Genomic DNA, 12,920 nt, shown 5'->3' with positions numbered 1-12,920 from the left:
TGAAAATACTAAACACCAGTCCTTGCACTGCCAAAGCTGTGGGGCAGGCGGGCAAATGCCGACCAGGTTGTGGCCAGCAGCTCGGCATGGCACGCGCCCGTGGGGAGGATGGTGCTGCTCAGCCAGGGGAGCCCCCACGGGGGAGGATGACTTTCCCAGCTGTCTTCTCCTTGAATTCATCACTCTCAGCCATCATTTCCTTCAATCGCTGCCTCTCTCACAGAACTTGCAGTCCAGGGCAAACTCTGTCCCTCCTGGGGATGGAGAAGGAGGTTTGCAGTCCCCTGTCCCTCCTGAGAGACTGAACCATTTAACATTATTTTAAGCACATGAGATTCAGACTTCTGCAGTGTGCGCAATCTCACAGCAGAGGATAACCAGAGGAAAACTGAGGGCAGGAGGGTTTTATGTTGCACACTAACATTGTCCATCACCTTGGGTGGATGCAGCCACTGCTGGTGGGGCAGGGGCTGCAGGGAGCTGGCAGAAAACTTCCATCATGACCAGGGGCCAGCGCCGGCTTCAGCAGATGTGGACTCTCCTCTCACCTCCGAGCAGGACTGAAATATTGCTTTTTATCAGAAGATGATGCATTTACAGTAGTCAGTGTCAAGGGCAAAATGGTAACACAGGACTATGTGAAAAAGTTATGTGAGAAGCATTGCCTGCTTACTATGCTTAATCTAGGGAGCAAGTATCTGTCATTTATTTAAGATTCTGGCCTCTATTTAATTACATTTTCAATTAGTTTGCTTTATGGTTACTTATAAATAGATTTTCCCTGAAAAATGTAATGACTTCAAGTTAGTAATAGGTAATTCACTGACAAAAAATGGAATGGTGCTTTAATATAATTAATTGGTAATGAAATTCTTCTATCAAAGTCAGATATGAGACATGATTTATATGTATTGCCATTGATGCCAAGAGAATATTCTTGCCATTTCTCCTGGAAGTCTTCAGACTGGTGGTATGGTGTCCAAATGCATGCGTCACTCTCATTTCAAAAGGGAATCAGAGTTAGTTCCAGCATTCCTTTTTCATTCTTCCAGTTTTTTTTTTTTTTTAGGAATATAATGATTTTCTCTGTAAAATATTTCTCAACTAAAAGAAATTAATGTGTTGATACTTAAAAAAATTCTTTATGAAATTAAGATCGGGCACGGTTCGCAGAAATTATATATATATTTCTTCAGGCAAAAGCTACAGTTAGGGTAAGCGGTTTTTGGAGTGAGTGATATGATCACAGAAAATGTTTAAAAGCACTTTCCTCTTATAAAAAACAGCAAGACAAGTTTGTTACAGCTAAAAATTGTCTTCTGTAGCTGGGTAAGTTGTTTATTCCTTTCTAATTGACAGCCTTCAGATGGTTTTAGATTCTTTAGAGAGCCCACCTGCTCCTTAAACTCCTTCCTACAGTAAATTTTAAAGAGTTTTTTGCATCAAGGTTCATTTATTCTGTTAACCAGAGATTGATACAAAAAGCCAAGTCAAAAACCCAAACAGCATCCAGCGTTTGCTAAAAGTTTACTGGATTGCCTAGGTTACAAAGAAGTTGCATGGCTATGAATTGACTAAACACCCACTGAAGTCAAAAACAAAGTATAGCTCAGGCATTTGTTGACAAGATCTTTCTGTGCTACAGAAAACCTTGAAAGCATTGGAATTGTCTGAACTGTGGTGGATACCTGAGGACAGAGCATGTCTAACACACTAGCTTTTGCTTTCAAAGCTAATTGAGCAGGGGGTAGTGAGAGGTTTGTATTGGGCTTCAAAGTATCTACTTGTCTTATTCAAACATTTCATATGCCAATTTTCTGGCATGGGCATGCTTAGACCCATCTGCTAGAGTGCCATTTTGATTCTTCACATCATAAACTGATGCATCAGTTGCAGATGAGCAAAGTGCCAAGCCCACTTCAATACATGTTCTGGGATAAAATGTTCAAAACACATATACAAGCTTGCTGGGAACAACAAGCTGTGAATTTTGTCTATGTACTTCTTAACAAGGACCACAAAAGGAACATTTGGACTCTTACCATTAACAAACACTTTTATCCTTAGCTACCTTTGCAGCATATTCCTCTTTTCACATTTTCAGAGGAAAGGAAAAACAGTATTCTGGGTTATTTGGGAGCTCAGGCCTCTGCATAGTCACTCTCTGTGACAACTAAAAATAACTGAGTTTCCAATACATTTTCAACACAGTCTTTGTCACTCTGCAGGAACACTTAGAATACAAAATTTTGGCATCTTCTGTCAAATCAGAAAATGTTATAACGTGACTATCACGTGTTCAGGATGAAGTATGCCCAAATCCATGCCTTCGAGCCCCAGCTACAGCAATAACTTTCCTCTTCTTTATTCCCTCTATCTCCCCCTCCTAGAAAGAAGGCAAATAGTACTCTTTTTCCTCTCTTGGTCTACAGCTGCCCAGTATAAACTGCACATTTCACAGATGGGCCACATCTGCACCTGCTCAATGTTTCACCAACACTCTGCATAAATGAGCACAAAACCAAACAAATAAACAAACCTGATTATCCTGAAATACTCCATGCAAAATTAAAGAAAAAAAAAAAGGAGAGGGAACTATAATCTAAATGGCATGGAAAAATGCCTGTCTGATGACTAGCTCAGAGAGTAAGTCATCAAACTGCAGATCTATATAAGAAAACTCTCTCTGAAGCAGCTCCTAAGACAGGTATTTAAGAGAAAAGGTACTTCAGATAACCCCTTTGAGGAAAGTTACTTTCTGTCTGGTTCTAAATGAGGAGGTTTACATCAGGGACTGGTGATATGCACCCAGGCTGACAGTTAAAAAGGTGGGCGAAGAACCATGTGACAGAAAGGATGGCCCTGTATGAGTCAGGAAAAGATGGTCATGTCTTTTTGCCTGAGCTCAGAGAATCACAGAGTCACAGAATGTTAGGGATTGGAAGGGACCTCGAAAGATCATCTAGTCCAGTCCCCCTGCCGGAGCAGGAACACCCAGATGAGGCTACACAGGAACGTGTCCAGGCGGGTTTTGAATGTCTCCAGAGTAGGAGACTCCACAACCCCCCTGGGCAGCCTGTTCCAGTGTTCTGTCACCCTCACTGAGAAGAAGGTCCTTCTCAAATTTAAGTGGAACCTCTTGTGTTCCAGTTTGAACCCATTACCCCTTGTCCTATCATTGGTTGTCACCGAGAAGAGCCTGGCTCCATCCTCATGACACTCACCCTTTTTATATTTGTAAACATTAATGAGGTCAAACGCGCTTGGGTGGTGTTAGTCCTTTCTTGGATCTTCTGTCCACTAGCTTGTTGTGGGGAGGATCTGTGACTTGCTGCAATGGGTGAGAGAACTCCCATAGACTCCCAAGAGGACGGGATTGTCACCCTTTGGAGAGGGGCTGTGTCATCAGTCTGTGCAGCACATGGTACAGGGAGACCTTGGTGTCCTCAGAGTTGGTAGCTTGTTGGAACGATAAAGGACTCAGCACTCCGATTCAATGTGAATCACGCCAAAGCCATTTATTACAGAAACATGTCTCCTTATATACGCAACTATTCTCTAATCACGAATCCACGCTCCAAGCATGGATTCGCTAAAGGAGTATCATGGGCAGTCCACACGCTGGAGCCCCACCGATGATAGGTCCGACGACTCACGCCATGCTGAGGCCCTGTTAATGAAGAAACGCCCCTCTTTTTCACAGCAGATTCTGTTCTCAGCTTCTTGAAGTGGCCTTGAGATTCCTTTGGGCCTGACTAATTCAACAACATATCTCCTTCTAACGAAACCCCTTCACAATTCCCCCTTTTTGTTCTTGAACTAGTCAGGCCCCTTAAACAGCATGCTGAATCGTCTTTGAAATACACTGCAACATAGGACACGTGATTAACAACATAATTACAATTACATATAATGTAGCTAAACCTTACTTAATAAGATTAAACAACTATCTGCTTATACTCAAACCTTCATATCATATATAAAACCTTAATTCTACTTATGACAACCTTACCAACGCACTATTTTAGAATAGTCAGACAACTTAATACAATATATTCTCTTAAATTCTTAAAAGATCTATAACTGCGCAGTTTATAGAGTAACATACTTAATACCATCAGCATATGCTAATTATTGACTTAATATCTTAAAACTTATATTAACCTATTCATATGCTAATTATTGAATTAATATCTTAAAACTTATATTAACCTATTTAAAAGATCTATAGCTTAATCTTAATATCTCTTTTAAAACCTTACCAGTTGCTAAATTAGGTTACCATGGTAGAAATATCTTATACTTTTACCTTATCTATGCATAGATTATCTAATTGTAATATCACCCTTTTGGAACTCTTACTATCTGTTCAAATTAGCATTCTCTATGGAAGGTACCTTATCTGTTTACTAATAAGCTTTTAGACCACTGGGTCTAAGAGCATCTATAACACTGAATAAGAATTCATGGTTTACATTTGAGACAATTCTCACAACTTATCTCCCTCCTGTCCTTCTGCATCTGTCGAATCTTTGTTGTCTTTATTCAGCCATGGCTTGATCCATTTCGCAGGAATCCATTTTGATCCTTGGTCTGTAATGACACAAGCATAACCCTTTCCCCAAGTTATTAATTGGAAAGGACCCTCCCATTCACCAGTAACTCCATTGCGTATTTTGACCCGACACTGATTTTCTCTAAGGTCTGTCAAGTGTCCTTTTAAGCTTGTTCCATGACGAATCATAGGTGGAATGTCGAACCCTTGCGGAAGGCGTAAAAAGTTCAAGACATATAATGCTTTGCTTAGTCTGTCATGTGGAGTAGTACAGTCAGTTCCCCCTTTTTGTTTGTCAAGCTGATGCTTGAGAGTTCGATTCATCCTTTCTACCAAGGCCTGACCAGTAGGAGAATTTGGTATCCCTGTAATGTGCTTAACACCCCACAACTGAAAAAAGGTGGCAGTAGCTTTGGCGATATAACCAGGTGCGTTGTCTGTCTTGACCTGTGCAGGAACTCCCAAAGCTGCAAAAGCAGAACGTAAATGTCGTTGCACATGTGAACTAGTTTCACCAGTCTGAGCAGTGGCCCATATGGCGAAAGAATATGTATCAATAGACATATGCACATACTTCAGCCTGCCAAATTCAGGGACATGTGTGACGTCCATTTGCCACAATTCCAAGGCTCCTAATCCTCTTGGATTGACTCCTGCACCCAGCCCTACTGAGATGCGCTGACAATCTGCACAACTTTTAACAATACCTCGGGCTTCACTTTCGGACAATGAAAATTGCCGCTGTAAGACCTGAGCAGACTGATGGAGGAAACTATGAGAGCGTACTGCTTGCCCAAACCTATCTACTGGAGGTGGAACCCAGGCAGGAGATACAAGAAAATCAGCTCGGCGGTTTCCTTCAGCTAAATCGCCTTGAATTGTCAGATGACTACGGATATGTGTTATGAAGTATCGGTGTTGTCTCTCTTCGACCAACAACCATAGTTGCTTGAACAAAGACATCAGTTGTGCATCCTGAACCTCTTTGAGCAATGATCTTTCAATGCGAGCTACCACACCTACCACATACAAAGAATCGCAAACAATATTCACTGGGCTATGAGCAAATCTGATAAACACTTCTATTACAGCCCTGAGTTCCAAATGCTGAGTTGATCCTTTCAGGTCAGTTAGTATCACATCGTGCCATTTTCCATCTGTTTTCCATGTAATTGCTGCTTTCTGCATTTTACCCCCTGCGTCAGTGAACACTGTGGGTCCTTTAACAGGAAATTCTGAGAGAAGAGGGGGACCCTCCTCCATTGATCCCATATTCAAAACTGACATTAACTTGTGTGGAGGGGAAAATGTCTTAATTAAAACTTGAGAATTTAATAACGCAATCTGAAAAGGTAAGGAGTTCTGCAAAGCCCACTGTAAATATTCTGAAACGAGGGGAACAATGATATATGCAGGCTCAGCCCCTGAAATTTCGACTATTCTCTGCCTACCTTTCATTATAAGCTGAGCAAAGACCTCAACCCTGGTTGTAATGGTTCGTTTGAGTCGAAAATGCAAAAACACCCACTCTAAGATCTTTAACGGCTCCTTACCAGTTGTCCATTGCATTATGAGAGCAAAAGGATAGTTAGTATTGTTTACAATTAGTAGTCCAATTACATAATCTGGGTTCCACCTATGGCTGAAAGCTTTTACAAGTTTGGACATAATCTTTTTCAGAGCAGCATCCACCTCAGCAGTAAGCGTTCTAGGAGAGCTAATGTCACTATCCCCTTTTAGCAGTTTTACAATTGGAGCTAAATCCTCATTAGTGATCCCACAAATGCTCCGGACCCAATTCAGATCACCCACTAGTTTCTGCACATCATTTAAGGATTGAATGACAGGCCGACATACTATTTTCTGAGGTTTCACTGTGGACTGAGAAATTTCCCAACCAAGATATTTCCACGCTGGTTGAATTTGTACCTTTTCTGGAGCAATTAGCAATCCTCTATGCTGCAATGTATCAGATACTTCATTTATCAACAAATCAGTCGAAAAAGTTTCCCCAGCTATTAATATGTCATCCATGTAGTGGTAAATCACTAACTCAGGATGAGATTTTCTGACTGATTGCAAGGCCCAAGCTACATAAATTTGACACATAGTTGGGGAATTTTTCATTCCCTGTGGCAAAACTACCCATTGATACCTTTTCGCAGGTTCAGCCTTATTTACAGAATTTATGGAAAATGCAAAACGTTTACAGTCATCAGGATGCAAAGCAATGGTGAAAAAACAATCTTTCAAGTCAATTATTAAGATCTGCCAATTTTCTGGAATCATGACAGGGGATGGTAATCCCGGCTGTAATGCTCCCATGTCTTCCATGGTATCATTAATTTTTCGAAGATCCTATAACAACCTCCATTTCTTTGATTTTTTCTGAATAGTAAACACAGGAGTATTCCAGGGACTTGTAGACGGCTCTAAATGCCCTTTTTCAAGCTGTTCCTGTACTAGCTCTTCGACATGGGCGAGTTTTTCTTTACTGAGCGGCCATTGATTTACCCATACTGGATCATCATTTTTCCACTGTAATTTCAGTACTGGTCGCCCATCATCAATGGCCGCTTCTAGAAATGCTGTTGTTTTGTCACCAGAGTTGCTCCTAGTTGTCCTAACACATCCCGTCCTAATAGAGAAACAGGGATAGACATCACATTCATGCAGTAAAGAACTAAATTACTCATGTTCTTCTGTATTATCACAAAATGCACATTTTGAGTCAACGGAATCTCATGATTTAACAGACTGTGAACTTATCGTACCATGTAACAAAGACCTATCAAAATTGCAACATTCTTAAACAGATACCCACAAAGAAAACAGGTTAATAAGGAAAGCATCTTGCAGACTTTAACAAGTTTTCTGACCTGTGTGTTATCAGTTAAGTCTCTCTCAGCTTGTTGAAGTTCAAATCGCCCTGCCTGTAAAACTGTCTGAAAAGATTTAATGATTTCTTGTCCGAGTGCTTTTCTATGTTTTAAAACACCTCCCAATACCGATTTTTCAGGAACACAACTGAAAACAATCATTCCTGACCCCATCTTGCAAGTAAAAACCTTGAGGGGGGGGGGAGGGGGGGAAGGGCTGCTTGCAGCCTGAGTGGGAAGAGCAGGCAGAAGGTTTTATGGCGCACTTAAAAACAACTAGTAAAACAATTAACTCACATTCCTGACAAGCTGCTTGATTTTCAGAGAGACGGTACACAGGAACATATAATATGTACTGTAAAACTCGCAAATAACATGCTGATAGCAAACATTAGCATTTTCTACTGCTAATTTCAACACCAGTGCTTCCTTAACTTCTAAGTTTTCAATCTGCTTATTGATGGTCTCTTGAAGGTGGTCAATAAATTGCATGTAATTCTCATTGGGACCCTGATTAACAGTTGCAAATGATTTGGCTGCTTTGTTGGTTTCAGGCACCTCTCTCATAGCTTGATATTGCTGACTGTTGGATTCACTCGCTAATAACTGATCTGATCTTTCACACAGTTCTTTTGCCCAGTTCTTATCCGGCGGCTCCTTCTGTTCTCTTGTAGGAGTTAGAAGGATAGAAAGCGGTGAAGGCGGACACAAATCAGTAAAAGAATTGATATCACACTTATTTACGACTTTAGCATTCTCAACTTTCACCAGTCATTTTGACAAATTATCTGACTCCAGTTCTTTGGACTTCTTGGTCTCTCCAGGGTCGTGTGATGGTACAGGAGGCCATCCACTCGGTAATTTTCCTCCCTCCGCCCCAGACTGTTGTATCATTGGGGGTGCCGAAGGCACAACAGGGGATGGAGTAAAGAGGGTATTGAAAACACGAACTGGGTAAGCTTCACAGTTACTTTTAGAGTTCTTATCAGGCTGTAACGCTGCAAAAATTCCAGTAACCGCAGCCCACTCAGCCTTAAATTCTTTTAAGGTGGAAATTATAAGCTTCCATGTAGTCGCTAAAGATTTAGCTTCTTTATCTCCGTCGCTAACCTTATCCCATAATTTCTGCCCTATATCGTCCCAAAGTTCAATTTTAAAAGCTTTCTCAGCTTCTGTAGGGTAGCCGTTAGTTCTACAACAAACCAACAGTCTACGTATGTTACTTTCTTCATATTTAAGTCCTCTCATAGAGAGAATATGCAGGAGGATCTTAACTATAGCTTCTTCCTCTGAGGATATATTCTGCCCCATAACTTCACTCTTCCCTCCTCCTGCTCCCAGCCGCTCACCTTTCCCGGGGCCTTCTTCAACAAAATTTATCCGCGGAACGTCCGTACGTCTCCGCCCGGCTCTCAGTCCAGCTGAGCCGCCTCCGGCTGGGCCGCTCCAGGCTTTTCCCCGACCTTAGTGAGACGCCCTTCGGAGTATCACGTCGGGGTCACCATTTGTTGGAACGATAAAGGACTCAGCACTCCGATTCAATGTGAATCACGCCAAAGCCATTTATTACAGAAACATGTCTCCTTATATACGCAACTATTCTCTAATCACGAATCCACGCTCCAAGCATGGATTCGCTAAAGGAGTATCATGGGCAGTCCACACGCTGGAGCCCCACCGATGATAGGTCCGACGACTCACGCCATGCTGAGGCCCTGTTAATGAAGAAACGCCCCTCTTTTTCACAGCAGATTCTGTTCTCAGCTTCTTGAAGTGGCCTTGAGATTCCTTTGGGCCTGACTAATTCAACAACATATCTCCTTCTAACGAAACCCCTTCACAGTAGCTGATACAGCAATATGGCTCAGAAATTAGAAAGAATAAGCAGAATCCAACTCCTAAGGCATCTACAATCCAACTTTTGTGAATTGAAAGAATATAAAAGGGACAGAAAATGTAATCAGACTTTGAATACTTTTTTCCAGCACTTGTTCCTGGGAGGCCCAAAGAGAATTATTCTGATAAGAGGGAAAGTATAAAACTTCTTTTTCTGAGACATTTATGGTATCGAAATATGCACAAAGACTAGTCCTGAAGAACAGAAGAGGGTTTTTAAAATTGAATTCAGCATATTTCACCCACTTTCTAAACTCATCATACTTCCCAAAATAGCCTTTCAGAACCATATAATCAGCAGTGACTTAGGATATATTGATTGAAAGACAGTGCAGTTCAACTTTTTCATTAGGAGGAGTTTGTCTAGCATGAGAAAGGAAGAGCAATGTGGTATTTCTCTTCATTTACCTCAGAGACATCGCCCAAGCCATGCACTGTATTGCTGGCACTGACATCTATTTACCATCCATTGCTGTTCCGATTGTCGAACTACTAATGTCACAACTAACAAATCAGTGTCATGTCAGCGAAAAAGGAGACAAAGTCAACACCGACTGGAAGACATTATCACATTTGTGTCTGTGATATTTTAATGGTTATACAATGTGTGAATACTGTTATTTTTTTGTAGAAGTCATGCAATGTTATAGTGCTTGCCCATGGGTGTGACATTTGCTTTACAACAACTGCTGTTTCTACAAGCCAGTGATTAACTGAGGTTTATTAACTCAAGATAAAGCTAATGCCAACTGAGGAAGCTGTAACTATCTCGGGTTTTAGCCTGGGATGTACCTCATCATGTTCTATCCTTTTTAGCTCAAATGAACCATTTTTGATGGTTGGGAGGGCCAGGCTGCCTAGGCAGAGGGGTGAAGGCACACCATTAATAACGCCAGTGTGGGGTATAGGCCCAACGCTCTTCTCCTCCTGGTCCCATCAGCACATCCATCACCTCACCCAGCCATGGCCAACTCGATGGGGATAATCTTTTTGTAGTAAATAGAGCTTGTGGCTGAAGTGATGACAGTCTCTAAAGCCGGAGGATTAGAAAACTTGTATATAGGAGACAAATGGTGAATGAGAAGGCAGAAAAGCGACTAGGCTTTACATAAAATCTACCAATTGAACAGACTATCTGTCTGAGGAAAGCTTTTAAATCCATGTTTGATTTTCACCCTAAGCAGAACAATACCATTTTGCAGCATGCTCTGGCTCTGTGGCAAGATACAATTATATTTACTGAACACTAAGAAGCATTCAGCCAACTTAAATGATGTGGAAGAGGTTGATGTATTTATGCCTTGAGGTTTAATTTCTCCTAATGTAAGCCTTGTATTAAAAACACCCTCCACACTTAAAAGGCTCGCAGTTGTCATCATTTCTGCCCAGGAATTCACACCTAGGGGTCTGTAGCGAGTTGGGAACAGGAGCAGGTATGCGGAAAATTGTGCCTTCCTGATGATCAGCAGGTGCACAGACAGCAAGGAAGGCAGTTATTCTATTTTTCCAGAGCTTTAACTCCTTGTAATTTCTGAAGGCCCACAAAAATAATGATGAAGAGATGAGCGATCCAGTTACAATGAACTTATTTTATATTTTTTTTTTTCCCGGTGAGGGAGCCTCTGACCTTTAGGATTTTATGAAACAGGAGAGGGAGATTGTTAAAAAGACACAGTTAAAAATGAAAAGGTCAGAAATAAAATAAAGCTTGTCACTTAACTTGTGGGTTTTATTATACTTAGGGTGATCTCAAATATCTTGTTCTTCTCCCTTGGATCTCAGTAGTATAATACCACATAATGAAGAGAAGAAAATTAATGATTACAGCAAGTTTTAAAGTGCCTCAAATTTGCAATGACTTTTGGAAAAGTTAATAAGAATAACAGCAATCAAACACCAATAGATGAGTTACATCACCCCCATGCAGTTACTATGTGAAAAAAGCTGTGCAGTAGATAGTAACTCTAGCTAGTCTTTGTTATGTTTCCTTTATTTACATAGAAATGAATGGCTTATTTTATTTATTTATTTTCCTTTGTATCACCAGCTCTGCCTGGATGTGGGAAGTGAAGAAATACAAATAACTTTGCATTACAGGTAATACTTGTTGCCATAAATGAAGTCTTCTGTGAACTCCACCATCTCAGTTCAGGTGGGACATCTGTGCCCTCTTTCCTGTAGCAGCTCTTGCCTATCTGTGAAGGATGTTGCATGCCCAGATCTTTTAATGAAACACTGGAATTCAAGAACAGAAATTATTTTAACAGTAAATATAATAATAACGGTCATAGTGTATATAATAATACATAATAATCAAATAATAAAGGTAATAGTGTAACAACAGACTTGATTTTCTCTTTGGAGGGACTGAACCGGTCACTTCTGAACATGAGAATGTTAGCTGACTCTAGGGATTTGTGACCTTCTATTTTTGGACTGATGCATGGGCCATGTACTTATTTACAGGTTTCTCTCCAAAGAAATAAGGTTTATTGCAATAAACAGGTCCAGGTCATCTCTGGTATGGATTCGTTTGATGACTAAAGGGTTGTTCCTATCTCCTTGTCCCAAGAATTGTTCCTAAATTTGAGCTATTTAGTCTCCTTCTGTGTCATCAGATGTCAGTGTGGTTATACAATCTCTACATTTGTATTGTGGCTTCATCGTTTGTCCCTCTGCACCTCTCTTTAAAGATTTTACCCTTTTTTCCCTCTTTGCCATCTATTCTGATTGGAAATTTTCAGGGCAGCAGCTTTCACTAGAATGTGCACAGCTGAAATCCACATGAAGCTCCTTTTTATAGCAGCAGCAGAGCACTGATAAAGAAACATTCTCCAGCATCGGATTACTGTTGTTTCATTTCTCACATTCCCATTGAGCCCTCTAACACCAGCTGGGTATAACAATTCATTTTAACACCTTACTTGTTTTTACTCTTTTGCCCCTAATATGTGGATATTAAAAATTCTCTCACAGCTATAATTGATCACAGCTTTTTGAGATCTTTCTCATCTTGCTATTTTATCTGTTAATTATAGATAGATATTGAAATTATAGGTTTCCATGTCAACAAAGTTCCTCTTTCCATGCAGCAAGTGAGCTCTTCCTGAAAGCTGGCCAGCTGGCTTTGGTTTTTTACCTTGGACTGAGTTTGTGGTGGAAGTAGGAGGCTTGTATGACTTTCTTAACTGTTTGCATGGAGGATGAGGGCATTGTTACAAATGTAGGCATATTATTTTATATGAGATATTCATCAGAAGAAGATGACATAGTTAACATATTTTGGCCTTGGATTCAAGCGTCTATTTGAAGTTTGTGTACTACTGTAGTCTCCAGAAAAGAGGAGCGATGTCACACCCAAGGTCTGAGGAGATGTAACAGTGCTTAGTTTCTTCATAAAGAGTGAGATGAATCTAAAGGGAAGGTTCAACAAATCTGTCCTCCCTGTTTTACATAATTCTCAAATTTTTGAACCATCTGTCCCATAAGAAATGTGCTCCATTCCAGAAATGAACCTTTAAAAATACCAAAAGAGTGAAGGGATTAAAAAAATACACTGAGAAACATTTTATAGGCTCTTTTCCTGAGGT

The sequence above is a fragment of the Patagioenas fasciata genome, chromosome 2 (genome assembly GCF_037038585.1).
Source record: "Patagioenas fasciata isolate bPatFas1 chromosome 2, bPatFas1.hap1, whole genome shotgun sequence".
Taxonomy (NCBI): domain Eukaryota; kingdom Metazoa; phylum Chordata; class Aves; order Columbiformes; family Columbidae; genus Patagioenas; species Patagioenas fasciata.
This window is presented reverse-complemented; position numbering follows the sequence as displayed.